The sequence below is a fragment of the Narcine bancroftii genome, chromosome 6 (assembly GCF_036971445.1).
Source record: "Narcine bancroftii isolate sNarBan1 chromosome 6, sNarBan1.hap1, whole genome shotgun sequence".
Classification (NCBI taxonomy): Eukaryota; Metazoa; Chordata; class Chondrichthyes; order Torpediniformes; family Narcinidae; genus Narcine; species Narcine bancroftii.
Window position 1 is genome coordinate 198,414,833 of NC_091474.1, and position 14,307 is coordinate 198,429,139.

The window sequence follows — 14,307 nt, forward strand, 5'->3', positions numbered from 1 at the left end:
CATGCCCCTCTCCCATGCTGTGAGAGCCCAAAGGTCTAGATCAGCAAGTCCTTGAAGGCAGTGTATGCACTTTCCAATGGGGGCTCCTGGATGAAGTTGGCCACCTGGCCTACTGTGTCCTGGTCCAGGGCGCTCACCACATGGTAGTACTGGGTGGATTCTGCTGCAATCTGCCAGATCTGGAAATGTGCCTCAGCTTGGTCAAACCATACGCATGGCCGATTCATCCAGAAGGTCGGCAGCTTGAGAGCAACCGCGTTGACTGCTGCCTGTTCACTCATCGCTGGGTTTAGTTGTCATCTAAACCGTCGCGGTCACCAAATGTTGCTGTGCGCTACTTGAAAAGAAGACACACACATGTAGTGCAGTCAGGTTAAGCTTTGAGTTTTATTAGGGCTCAGGCCCGACTTTTATACTCGCACCGTTCCCACTGTTACCCCCCTTGTCCGACATCACAACATGCATAACAAAAGCGGGTACTTTCCTGTGTGCTGTCCCTGTCTGTTGGCTGTGCGGCAAGGCCAGTGCCATTTTGGGGGTCACTGGCCTTTAAGCTGCCCTTGCCATTCACCCGCCGGTTCACTTGTCGGGGCCAGTGCCACTGCGCGGGCTGCAGGCCTTTGGTTGTGTTCACCGCCTGGAACGCCAGCTCGATCATGGTGGCGGTGGGTCGCCACACGCATTGTAACCTGTACATGGACTGGGATTGAATGGATAGCTTTGGCAGTGAGCTGACACAGGTGTAATGTGCAAAATGGCAGCCTCCTGTGCTCCTTGTCATGTTCTAATGCTGCAGTTGAGAAGGTTTTAGTCATTCTCTTTTATTTTTAAAGGGATACAATTGCACTGCAAAATGCGTGGAAGCACAAAAAGGGTACAAACTTCCCGTGAGAGTGTTGAAAACAAAAACCTGGTGTCTTCAAAGTTAATTGGATAGGCATTTGGGTAAAAATTACTTTCAGAATAACAGATGGGTGAAGGAATCAGACTGATTTTTCTATAATTGAGTGGGGTAATGACCTTGATCTGTGCTACAACTGTTAGACCCACACAGCATAGCAACAACCCCTTCAGCTAACTGTGTGCTGACTTGAGCGACCCATTTTCACAAATCCTACACTATTTCCTTTTTTATTCTTAACTCCTCCCAGGTTCAATCACTGAGCCACACTCGATGGACAATATGCAATAGCCAGTTATTGCACACCTTACATGTCTTTGTAACATGGGAGGAAACTCGAGCTTCCAGAGGAAACCCTCACAGTCATAGTGAGAACGTGCAAACTGCACACATCATCCGAGCTCACGGTTCTCTGGCACTGAGGCAGTAGATCTGCTGACTCCTGTGTGCATGGGGAAACTATTGAGTAATTGCTTCAAGATTCTGAGTTTATTGTGTTCCTTGCCTTTGAGAACTGTGCTTGTTGCCTCATTAGTATGTCTATATTTATGAAGGCTTTGTTTCAGCTTCTTTCTGGCAGTAACATCGCCTCCACAGAGCAATTCCTCTATGGTTGTTTCGGGCAGGACTCCTTTTTTCAAAATGTTCTCCCCTAGTTATGGTGAACTGTTGCTTGTTAATTCTTGAGCAAAGGGAATCTCTGATTTGATAGGATTCAATTCAAGCTAGTGTTTGGTATGACTTTTGGCAGTGTTTGTCACTGTCAAATAAGGATACCACAGAACTTATATTAAGTAGAATATAACCCAGACAGGATATTGTCTTTTGTTTAATCATAACAATTTTAATTGTAGTACTTGTAGGTTGTAAAGTAAATTCAAGTTGCAGCTGTGGCTTAGTCATTGTTTAAAATCTGTCATTTGTTTTATCTCTTTTGATTTGTGTTCCTGATGTTTTAAAACATGAAAATATTCTAACATAAATTGAAGGACATGCAATTTGTGTATATTGCTTACAAATATTCAAAAAATTATTCTGATACAAGGACAAATATATATGCCCCAGCCGATTCTCCAGCAATGGTAATTTTATTATGGTATTAGAAGTTTAGACTCAAACTATCCAAATGCAGACTAATTGCCAGGAAAGAACTTCAGTCGATAAGGATAACACAAGATTTTTAGCTGATTTACTAAATTTAGTTATTCAAGTTAGAAACCAATTGTAATTTTTGATCATTTGCCATTCAGGAGAAGAGAGGTATCTGGAGACTGGTGGACAAATGGAGCTCAGATTGTACATTGCCTGATAGAACGATTTTGGAACCATAGTTGTACAGCACAGAAATAGGCCCTTCAGCCCATCTCTTCCATGCTGACCATCCATTTCAGCTAGTTCCATTGATCTGTTTTTTGGACCCATACCCCTCTAAACCTTTGGTATCCAAGAGCTTGTCTAAATGTCTTTTAAATGCCACAATTGTACGTGCCTCCACATCTTCCTGTTGTCCATCATCTCAATGGATTTATCTCCGTTTTAGCTTGAGGATTTTGCTTCATGTGGTGAGGATTTAAACATTTTCATTTCAATGAGGCTGTGGGAAAAGATGGTGTTTCTTGCATCCTTCTAGTAATTCATTGCTGTAATGGATTTCAGCCTGTGTCGGTGAGCTCTGCTTTTGTGTAACAATACACAACCTAGCTTCGAACAAATCCAACTCCTGGAAATAATTTACACAATGAATGGTAAATGTCAACCTCCTGCTTCACTGCCTCAGAGAAAATATTGATCAAATGCAGATCCTTCTACGTACCCCGGGAGTTTTCATCAGTTATTCTCACCCGAGTTTGTATACCTCCTGATGCTGATTTCAAACAGGCACTTGTGGAGCTGCATGATGTGGTCAGTAAATGAGACGGCCCATCCCAATGCACTACAAATCTTAATTGGTGACTTTAACCAGGCCTGTCATAAGAAAACATTGTCCAACTATCGCCAGTACATAACCTGGGCTGCTAGAGGTTCCAGCACACATGATCACTACTAAGATAAGGAAGGTCTAGCATTCTTTCCTGATGCTCCATTTTGGCATTGCATCACCTGGCAGTGCTTCTTTTGTCTGCAAACATGCAGAGCTTAAAAAAAAGAGGCTCCAGATATCAGTAGAACCTGAAGGTGGTTACGGGAGAATGAAGAGCAGCTACAACACTACCTCAAATCAGTGGATTAGATGGCAAGAACTCAGCTGAGGATCTCAATAATTACATCAGTTATGGACATTATCAAAGCAGCTGTGGATAGTATGTCCTGACCAAATCATTCCAGTTTTCCCTAACCAGAAGTCCTAGAAGAACAATGAAATCCAAATTCTACTGAGTGTCAGATCATGGGCATTTAAGTTTGGATATCCAGAGCTCTACACAAGGAAAGCCATCTCTGAGGCAAAATGGAGATTCTGAATGAGAATGAAAACAGCAAAGGTTATCTGACATTTATGGCAGGGGCTAAATGACCTAATCTGCTACAAAACCAAATCCAGTGCAATAGGAGTGAAAATCCTATTCAAAATCCTACACAAAATCCAAATCCATTGCAAAAGCTTCGCTAATAGATGAACTCAATACCTTCTATACTCATTTTGACAACCTGATCAAAGAAGAGTCACTGTGCATCCCTAAGACATCTGATAATCCTCAGCTATCAGTAACAGAGGATGATGTACGAACTACCTTCAGGAGAGTGATCCAAGGAAAGCATTCAGCCTGGACAGAGTACCTGGCTGAGTTCTGAATACCTGTGCTGACCAACGGATGAGTGCATTCACAGAAATCTTCAACATCTCACTCTGACAGGACGTGGTACCCATCTGTTTCAAACGTGCCTCAATTGTACCCAAGAAGAGTGTGGTAACCTGCCTCAATGACTGTTGACCAATGGCATTCACATCAACAGCGATTAACTGTTTTGAGAGGCTTGTGTTGAAGCACATAATCTCCTGTGGATCTATTCCAATTTGCCTACTACAGCAACAGATCTATAGTAGATACAATCTTGCTGGCTCTACACAAATCCCTGGTACATCTGGGCACCAAATATGCATACATCAGGATGCTCTTATTGGCTACACTTCAGAAAAGATCAGCAAACTCAATGGTGGAATTGGATAAGTAAATTTGCAGATGATACAAAGATTGGTGGTATTGTGGACAGTGTGGAAGATTACCGTAGCTTAAAAAGAGATATAGGAAAGCTAGAGGAATGGGGTGAGAAATAGCTGATGGAATTTAATACGGATAAGTGTGAAGTGTTGCATTTTGGAAAGGCAAATCTAAATAGATCATATACATTGAATGGTAGACAATTGAGGAGTGCAGAGCAACAAAGTGATTTAGGAGTTATGGTAAATAGTACCCTCAAAGTTGATACTCAGGTAGATAGAGTGGTGAAGAAGGCATTTGGAATGTTGGCCTTCATAAATCGGAGTATTGAATTCAAGAGTTGGGATGTTATGATGAAATGTATAAAGCATTGGTGAGGCCAAATTTGGAATACTATGTGCAGTTTTGGACACCAAATTATAGGAAGGATATAAATAAAATAGAGAGAGTGCAGAGAAGGTTCATGAGAATGTTGACAGGATGTCAGGGTTTGAGTTACAGAGAAAGGTTGAGCAGCCTGGGGCTTTTTTCTCTGGAGCGTCGAAGATTGAGGGGGGATTTGATGGAGGTGTTCAAGATTTTAAATGGGACAGAGAGAGTCAACATGGATAGGCTTTTTCAATTAAGAGTGGGTGATATTCAAACCAGAGGCCGTGGTTTGAGATTGAAAGGGGAAAATCATAAGGGGAACATGAGGGGAAATTTCTTTATGCAAAGGGTGGTTGGGATGTGGAATAAGCTTCCGGCGGAGGTGGTTGAAGCAGGAACGTTATTTACATTTAAAGAAAGACTGGATAATTACATGAAAGGGAGAGGATTGGAGGGGTATGGACCAGGTGCTGGTCAGTGGGACTAGGAGGGTGGGGATTTGTTCCGGCATGGACTAGTAGGGCCAAACTGGCTTGTTCTGTGCTGTATATGGTTATATACCTGGGTCTCGATACCCCACCGTGTAATTGGATCCTGGATTTCCTCACCTCCAGACCACAATCAATGAGAATTGGTAAGAACATCTCTTCCACAATCTCTATCAGACTGGGACACCTGCTCTACTTGCTTGACACCCATGATTTACAATACCATTTACAAATTTGTTGTCGATACTACAGTAGTGGATTGCATAAAAAGGAAAAATGCGTCAATCTACAGGAGGGAGATTTTAAAAACTTGGCTAAATGGTGCAGGAGTGAGTTGTATAGCAGGTATAGAGAACACAGAGCAAATGAGATGCTTGAGTATTTTTTGAAAAAAGCACTGGACAGAGTTAAACCATAAAAATTGTCCACTGCTATTCAAATACTTCTTGGTCTTTTATGAGGCTGTGATGTGAAGCCGAAGATGGATTTTTGAGAATGCAGAAGGTGGAAACCTGGAGCAGAGTGATAAATTGATGGAAGAACTCAGGGGGTCATGCTGTTCTTTCTGTGAATTCAAGGATGACGTGCTTCTACATTAGATGCATGGGTGCTAAGTGGCTACTGAAGCTGATGTGGGATCTGCTGACTGGCACAAATGAGGAGGACGTTCTTTGATGGGACTAATCGTGGAGGGATTGGGATGTAGTGTGCTTCTGCTGTTCATGCCAACTTCCCATGTGCTGTTGTTGAAGACTCTAGGTTCTCAGTGCCATCCCAAATCCTGCTGTATTTTGAGCAGCATTTCCACAAAGTCGGTGGAAATATTTCCCTTGGCCAGAGAAGATTTGAGAACTTAAATTAATGTTTTATTTTACCAAATAGTAATCTTTTACTGTAATGAAGCTCAGATCTGTGTGCTATTTTTGGGAATAAAGTCAGACATGCGAATAATATGACCAACATACTACAGCCAACTGAGTGTTCAGGCAACTTGATGACTGAAGTTGGTGTGGCCTTCTGAAGTAGAGGTCGAATTGTTTCCTACTTTTCTTGAAGAATAGCTCCATTTTAACAGAAAGCTTGTTGGATATGAGGTCCAGAATTGTGGTGAGAATGATTGAAATAAATATTAGGAGCTTGATGCTGGTCTGAATTGAGATTGGATCTGTTGTGGATCCATTAGTTAAGATCATGGCTTTTGTGCGGTCGTTTGGCAGAGGTAAACTGATGAATATCAGGGATACCCAATTCTGAGGTGAATGTTGCCTAACTTTTCTTGATTAACATGATCTATTTCTGATCTCAAACAAAGATGAATAAAGAATTTTGGTTGATGCTCAGGGAGGATCATGCTCACTGTGTGGAAAAGGCCATACTGCTGTCTGTGGAACAATGGTTTGGGAGGAAGCTGGAAGTAATGGCTTTTCCCATCGAGACAAAACCTGTAATTAATGCAGTTAAATTTTTCTCCCCTTCTGAAGATGCATACGATTATAGTGTCTGAGGTTCCTTGACATGTCCATCCCAATTTTTTATTAAATTAAATTTTATTAAATTTAGACCTACGGCACAGTAACAGGCCATTTGGCCCATGTTTCTGTGCTGCCCAATTTAAACCCAATTAGCCTACAATAAGCCATTTTGAATGGTGGGAAGAAATCGGAGCCCCTGGGGAATACCCACACAGGCACAAGGAGAGCGTGCAAACTCCTTTCACCCAGCACAAGATTTGGATCCCTGTCCCGATTGCTAGCACTGTAAAGTTAACACCAACCGTGCCACCCAGAATGCTCTGATGGAAGTTGAGAATCTCTGTGCCAAGTTTTAAACTTCAGATGAATGTTTTTGAGAGTGCTGGTGTGTCTGCGCCAGATGGTTCGCTCTGGGATGCGAATCAGGAGCGCTCATATTAGGAGACTTCCGTGTACTTTTCCACAAATAATGAAGTGGCTTAAGACTGCGCAGATCCACAATCTATTCTGCCTCTGCTTCAAGGATGTTAACGCTGAATTTCTCAATCTCCCACAACAATGACTTTGCAGCTAAACACACCTCGAACCACATCATCAAGTTCACTGACGACATGTCTGTGGTGGGCCCTATTAGTAAGAATGAGAAGTCAGCAAACAGAGATGAGGTGCAGTTGCTAACGGACTGGTGCAGAGCCATTGCAATTTCAATGTTAATAAAAAGAAAGAAATGGATGTCGACTTCACGAGGGCCCGGGGGTTGGGGGGAATCACTCTGCACAGACCATTGATGCCTCTACCATTGAGGATGTCCAGAGCACCAAATTTCTTGGTGTGTACTTGGCAGAAAATCTCACCTGGTCCTTCAACACCAGCTCCATGGCCAAAAATCCAGCAGCCACTCTACTTCCTACGAAGGCTGAAGAAAGTTTATCTCCCACCCTCCATCCTCACTACATTCCACAGAGGATGTATTGAGAGCATTCTCAGCAATTGCCTCACCACCTGGTTTAGAAGCTGTACCACCTCAGACCGTAAGACCCTGCAGAGGATAGTGGAGTCAGTGGAGAAGATCATCAGGGTTTCTTTTCTTGCTATGATGGACATTTAGAAAACATGATGCATGTGGAAGGCAAATAACATGGTGAAGGACTTCACACACCCCTCTTGTAAACTTTTCTCCCTTTTATCATCTAGAAGAAGGTATTGGAGCATTCGGATCGACACATCCAGATTGTGTAATAGTTTTTATTCCCCAAGCTAGTGGTGGTTATGGTATGAGCGATAAATAAAGGTGACTTGACTGACTCCATGGCCAAAGGTAGGGATTTTGTTTCTTCCAGTCATCTTCTCCTGTGAATTTATTGGTCAAAAGAAAAAAAAAAGATTAAATGCTCAACAGGCCATGCTACATCCATGGGAAGAGAAATGGAGATAGTTTCAGATCCAGCATTTTCTGCATTCATTTTGGATTTTGGCCACAGATGAAGAGGAAGAAAATAAAGAAGTATTTTTAATTTTTACTCATTGAGCAAAAAGTTGAATGGTGTTTGTAAGAGGCAAGATATAATCATTGTAATTGGATGATGAATCCCTCCTATTTTGTGGGAAGCTACTTTTATCGTTATTTTGGTGCTGAATCTTTCTTGCATCAGTGTTATTGTTTTCCGTGATTTAATGGTTTAGATAAATATAGGGTTAGGCATTGTATCATAAAATTCACTGGCAATGTGTTTGAGTATGTTTCCATAAAAACATCTCATTTTACCATTGTAAAATCAGAATCATGGAAAATCTAAAACTGGTGGGATGTACTAATTTAGATTAATAAACTAATTGCTGAGTGCAAAATGTAACCAAATGCATAGGTTGTGTTACAAAGGAGGAAAAACCCAACACCCAACCCCAACCAACCAATTTTCCCTTGCAACCGCTGCAACCGTGTCTGCCTGTCCCGCATCGGACTTGTCAGCCACAAACGAGCCTGCAGCTGACGTGGACATTACCCCTCCATAAATCTTCGTCCGCGAAGCCAAGCCAAAGAAAGAATACTTATCAAGTATCCGACCAGCCCAGGAAGCTCTTTGAATGAAGTCAGCATGGTTTAGAAATTAATTTATTGAAATTCTTTGAGGAGGTAGCAGAGAACACTGTGGGAAACCCTTCCAGGGGACATACTTTCATTGGAATGCTGGAAGGTGTTTTCACATTGTGAATTTTAAAGAAGATTGTGATTACTGAAAAATGGCATGAGAGGTGACTGCAGAGTTGACTACTGTCAATTTGAAGCTTTTAGTTGCTTTGAAAGAAATGCAGTTATCCATGAATTCATGTTAAAATATTTAAGTGAAATGGCACAAGAGCTTCTTTCAGCTTTGGAGGAAAATAATGAAACTGATGGATTCTCCACATGACATAACATTAGATTTGGAGGAATAAATTGGTGGGGCAGTAAATGTATCATTTAAATAGAAATGACATAGAATTGGCCATATTTAATGTTGTTTATGGGTGTTTATTTTTAGAACCCAGTTTTACACATCTTTTAAAAAAATGATTGTGGAATATTTGTGGTAAATTCATGTTCCTGATGACACATGCTATTTTGCTGGTTTAGAAGGTCAAAATAACCAACAAAATGAAGTCCACAAATTAAACAAGTTAGTTAATTTGGATTCACTTTGAAGGAATGAATGACAATTATTCCAAAAGAACCACAAAACATTTGTGCTATTGTTGAGAATCCTCCTGATGATGTGGAAACTCAAAGAAATGTCACAATTGTTTTCCTTATCAGAGGTTTACTTGATTCTCTAGGGAACATGTCTTGGCAATCTTTTTATTTCTTCCCCAACTATTTCACTTGATTTCAGGCTACAGACAATGAGATGTTCACAATTTTTATGATAGTGTAGCTTCAATGTCAATGGACCACTTACGGATTCCAAGTAAAGAGCTACTTGAAAAATATTTCATCTCTATCTGGTTTTATCTAAATGGGATCCAAAACTATTTCCCATATTGCTCTGGCATATTTGGCAGTTTTTTGACATTGAGCATGTCAGTGGTTGACCTGAGATTAGAAGCGGCACATTTAAGCTCTGCGATATGTAATTAGGGAATTTGAACATTATCATCTATCATCTTCGTTACCCAATCTGTTCTAATTTCAGAAAATATTTTCAGTACCATCTTTTTCAGCAAATTTCAAAATTAATGCTTTCTGAAGACATATTTGAAGGACAAAAGCACTTACATGATTAAATTTGTAGGACAAGTGATGTTGGATGCTATTTAACGTGTTGTGCTAATGTACATTTAACTTTGGTGCTTCTGAAGAGCCTCGACTCAATTACAAGTTAGGCCTAAGTTCTGCCAGGGTAAACAGTGGAAGCAGATACAATAGCTATGTTCAAGAGCATTTTGACATGTGAGTGGACAGGGAATAGAGGAATGTAGACTACATGCAGGCAGGCTGGTGAAGAACACTCCCTTTTCATGGGTGGAGTATTGAGCACAAAGGTTGAGCCATCACTGTACAAGGAGTGGATGAAACCATACTGAATGCAGTTCTGGTCCGTCAGCTATAGGATGGATATCAATAAGTTGGAAGTGGTGTAGAGAAGATTCACCAGAATGTTGCCAGGACTGGAGAGTTCAAGTTACAGGATGAGGGTGGGTCTTTACTCGCTCAAGTTCAGGAGGCCGAGTGATGATCATTCTGAGGTACATGAATCATGAGGGGCATGGATAAAGTGAATTCTCATTCTTTTTTCCCAGGGTAAATGATCCTAGTCCTAGGGCTGGGAGAGGAGAAATATGAGAGGAACCTAAGTAGCAATTTTTCACTCTGGGTAGTCTGTATCTGGATGGAACTGCCAAGAAAAAAGTAAAATAAGCAGGTACTATTATGATGTTCAAAAGACACTTGGACAAATGTGGATAAGAAGGGTTTAGATAGATATACACCCGACCTTGTTGGGTCGAAAACCAACAAGGTCGGGTCAGATACAGCAATGAGCTCTCTGAACCCTTCTCCATTAACAATGGCGTGAAGCAAGGCTGTGTTCTCGCACCAACCCTCTTTTCAATCTTCTTCAGCATGATGCTGAACCAAGCCATGAAAGACCCCAACAATGAAGACGCTGTTTACATCCGGTACCGCACGGATGGCAGTCTCTTCAATCTGAGGCGCCTGCAAGCTCACACCAAGACACAAGAGAAACTTGTCCGTGAACTACTCTTTGCAGACGATGCCGCTTTAGTTGCCCATTCAGAGCCAGCTCTTCAGCGCTTGACGTCCTGCTTTGCGGAAACTGCCAAAATGTTTGGCCTGGAAGTCAGCCTGAAGAAAACTGAGGTCCTCCATCAGCCAGCTCCCCACCATGACTACCAGCCCCCCCCCACATCTCCATCGGGCACACAAAACTCAAAACGGTCAACCAGTTTACCTATCTCGGCTGCACCATTTCATCAGATGCAAGGATCGACAATGAGATAGACAACAGACTCGCCAAGGCAAATAGCGCCTTTGGAAGACTACACAAAAGAGTCTGGAAAAACAACCAACTGAAAAACCTCACAAAGATAAGCGTATACAGAGCTGTTGTCATACCCACACTCCTGTTCGGCTCCGAATCATGGGTCCTCTACCGGCACCACCTACGGCTCCTAGAACGCTTCCACCAGCGTTGTCTCCGCTCCATCCTCAACATCCATTGGAGCGCTTACACCCCTAACGTCGAAGTACTCGAGATGGCAGAGGTCGACAGCATCGAGTCCACGCTGCTGAAGATCCAGCTGCGCTGGATGGGTCACGTCTCCAGAATGGAGGACCATCGCCTTCCCAAGATCGTATTATATGGCGAGCTCTCCACTGGCCACCGTGACAGAGGTGCACCAAAGAAAATGTACAAGGACTACCAAAAGAAATCTCTTGGTGCCTGCCACATTGACCACCGCCAGTGGGCTGATAACGCCTCAAACCGTGCATCTTGGCGCCTCACAGTTTGGCGGGCAGCAACCTCCTTTGAAGAAGACCGCAGAGCCCACCTCACTGACAAAAGGCAAAGGAGGAAAAACCCAACACCCAACCCCAACCAACAAATTTTCCCTTGCAACTGCTGCAATCGTGTCTGCCTGTCCCGCATCGGACTTGTCAGCCACAAACGAGCCTGCAGCTGACGTGGACTTTTTACCCCCTCCATAAATATTCGTCCACGAAGCCAAGCCAAAGAAGAAAGATAGATATACATCAAGTCCAGTATGCCACTTTGGTAAGCATCTATGTGTTGGGGTGAAGAACCCATTAGAATCATAAAACATTACAGAACAGAAATAGGCTTCCCATTTGTCCATGCTGAACGATTTTATTTTTGCCTATTTCCAGTCCATAGCCCTTCATACCTCTCTCATCCATGTACCTGACAAAATTCCACTTAAATGTTAAAATTGAGCCCACATTCACCACTTCAGCTGGAAACTCATTCTTCCACTACTCTTTATGTGAAGAAATTTCCTCTTAATGATCCCCCTAAACTTGTCCTCTGATTTGTATCTCACTTAACCTCTGTGAAAAAAGCCTATCTCCATTTACTCAGTCTATCTCCTCATAATTGTAAATGCCTCCATCAAATCTCTGCTCATTCTTATATGCTCCATGGAATAAAGTCCTAAAATGTTTAATCTTTCACTGTAACTCTGTTTGTGAAGTCCAGGCAACATCCTCATGAATTTTCTTTGCTCTCTTTCTATCTTATTGATAACTTTCTTGTAGTTAGGTGACCAAAATTGCACACAATACTCCAAATTTGTCCTCACAAATGTCTTATACAACTTTACCACAACATCCCAATACTTTGATTTATGAAAGCCAGTATGCCAAAAGCTCTCATTACAACCCTATCCACTGATGATACCATTTTCAAGGAATTATGTATCTGTATTCCCAGATTCCCTCTGTTCTACTGCACTCCTCAATGCCCTACCATTTTCCATACATGTTCTTTCTTGGCTTGTCCTTCCAAAATGCAACACCTCACACATATCTGCATTAAATTCTATCTGCCACTTTTCAGTCCATTTTTCCAACTGGTTCAGATCCTTTGCAAGTTTTGTAAACCTTTATCGTTGTCCACAACACTTCCAATCTTAGTGTAATCCACAAGCTTGCTGATCCATTTTACCACATTATCATCCAGATCATTGATATAAATGGCAAACAACAATGATCCCATCCTTGAGGCATACCATTAGTCGCAGGTCTCCAGTCTGAGAAGCAATCTTGGCTTCATCCATCCAGCCATTGTCAAATCCAGTTCACTACTTCACCATAAATACTTCCTGAATAATCTCCCATGTGGGACCTTGTCAAAGGCCTTACTAAAGTCCATGTAGACAACATTCACAGCCTTTCCTTTGTCAATTTTCCCGGTAACCTCAAAAATACTCTATAAGATTGGTTAAACATGACCTACCATGCACAAAGCCATGTTGACTATCCCTGATCAGTCCATGGCTATCCAAATAATTGTATATGCTATCCAAATAATTGTAAATCCAATCTCTAATATAATTTACCAACTACTGATGTCAGGATCACCAGCCTATAATTTCCAGGGTTACTTTTGGAGCTACCCTCGAATCCTCTGGCATCACACCCATGGCCCTGGACATAGGCAATATTTCTGCTAGAGCCCCCACAATTTCAGCACTAGCTTCCTTCAAGGTCTGAGGGTATACCTCATCAGACCCTGGGGATTTATCTACCTTTATTTGCTTAAGGACAACAAGCACTTCATCCTCTTTAATCTGTACATATAGCCAAGGACTCTGATCTTCAAGGGGACCAATTTTGTTCCTTATTATCCTTTTGCTCTTAAAATACAGGTAGAAACCCTTGGGTCTCCTTCATGTTGTCTGCTAAAGCAACATCATGTCTTCTTTATTTCTTGAGGTTTTTCTTCATTTTTTTATACTCCTCATGTACCTCATTTGCTCCACGTTGCCTATACCTGTTATACACCTCTCTCTTTTTCCAAACTAGATCCCCAATATCCCTTGAAAACCAAGGTTCCCCATGCCTTCTAACCTTTCCTTTGATTCTAACAGGAATATATAAACTCCGTACTCTCAAAATTTCACATTTGAAGGTTCTCCACTTACCTCACACATCCTTGCCCAAAAACAATTTATCCAAATCCACACATTCTAGATCCTTTCTCATTTCCTAAAATTGGAATTTCTCCAATTTAGAATCCTAACCTGAGCCCCAGATCTATCCTTCTCTATAATCAACTTGAAACTAATGGCATTATGATCACTGGAACCAAAATGTTCCCCAACACATAGGTCTTTCACCTTTCCTGTCTCATTCTCTAATAGGAGATCCAGTATTGCACTCTCTAGTTGGTACAGGTTGTATCTCTCTTCTCCGGCACTCTGGTCCAGCAATTGCCATGGTCCAGCATGTTTGAATCTGCTGCAGTTAGTACAAACTCCTTACAGACAGCACGAGACTTGAACCCCAGTCCTGATCAATAGAACTATAAAGGGGTTGCGCTAACCATGCCACTCCAAAGTATTATTCTGTGTGTTAAGCTTTGTTCTACCTTTTCTATATTTTCATAGGGGATTCTCTTAGTGGTCATTTTCTGTTTTCTGGCATTTTCTATTGTCTGGCAATGGCAAGATCCCAACATTGCTAGATTAAAGAGGTACAAACTGTATCTTTTATATATTGATTTAGAAACTTTCCTGAACACATTTGACAAAGTCCAAGCCATCTAGCCTTTTTACAGTAGGGGAGTCCCAGTCAATGCATGGTAAGTTAAACTCTCCTACTATCACAACCTTGTTTCCTGCAGCTGTCTGGTATCTCTCTACAGATTTGCTCCTCCAATTGTCACTGATTATTGGGTGGT

The 14,307-nt window shown here is 41.8% G+C and overlaps 1 protein-coding gene across 2 annotated transcripts in view; it reads left to right on the forward strand.

Annotated features, from left to right (window-relative positions):
* me1 (malic enzyme 1, NADP(+)-dependent, cytosolic) overlaps positions 1-14,307 on the forward strand; it is a 536,434-nt gene that overhangs the window by 400,681 nt on the left and 121,446 nt on the right. The gene's annotated exons all lie outside the window — the stretch shown is intronic.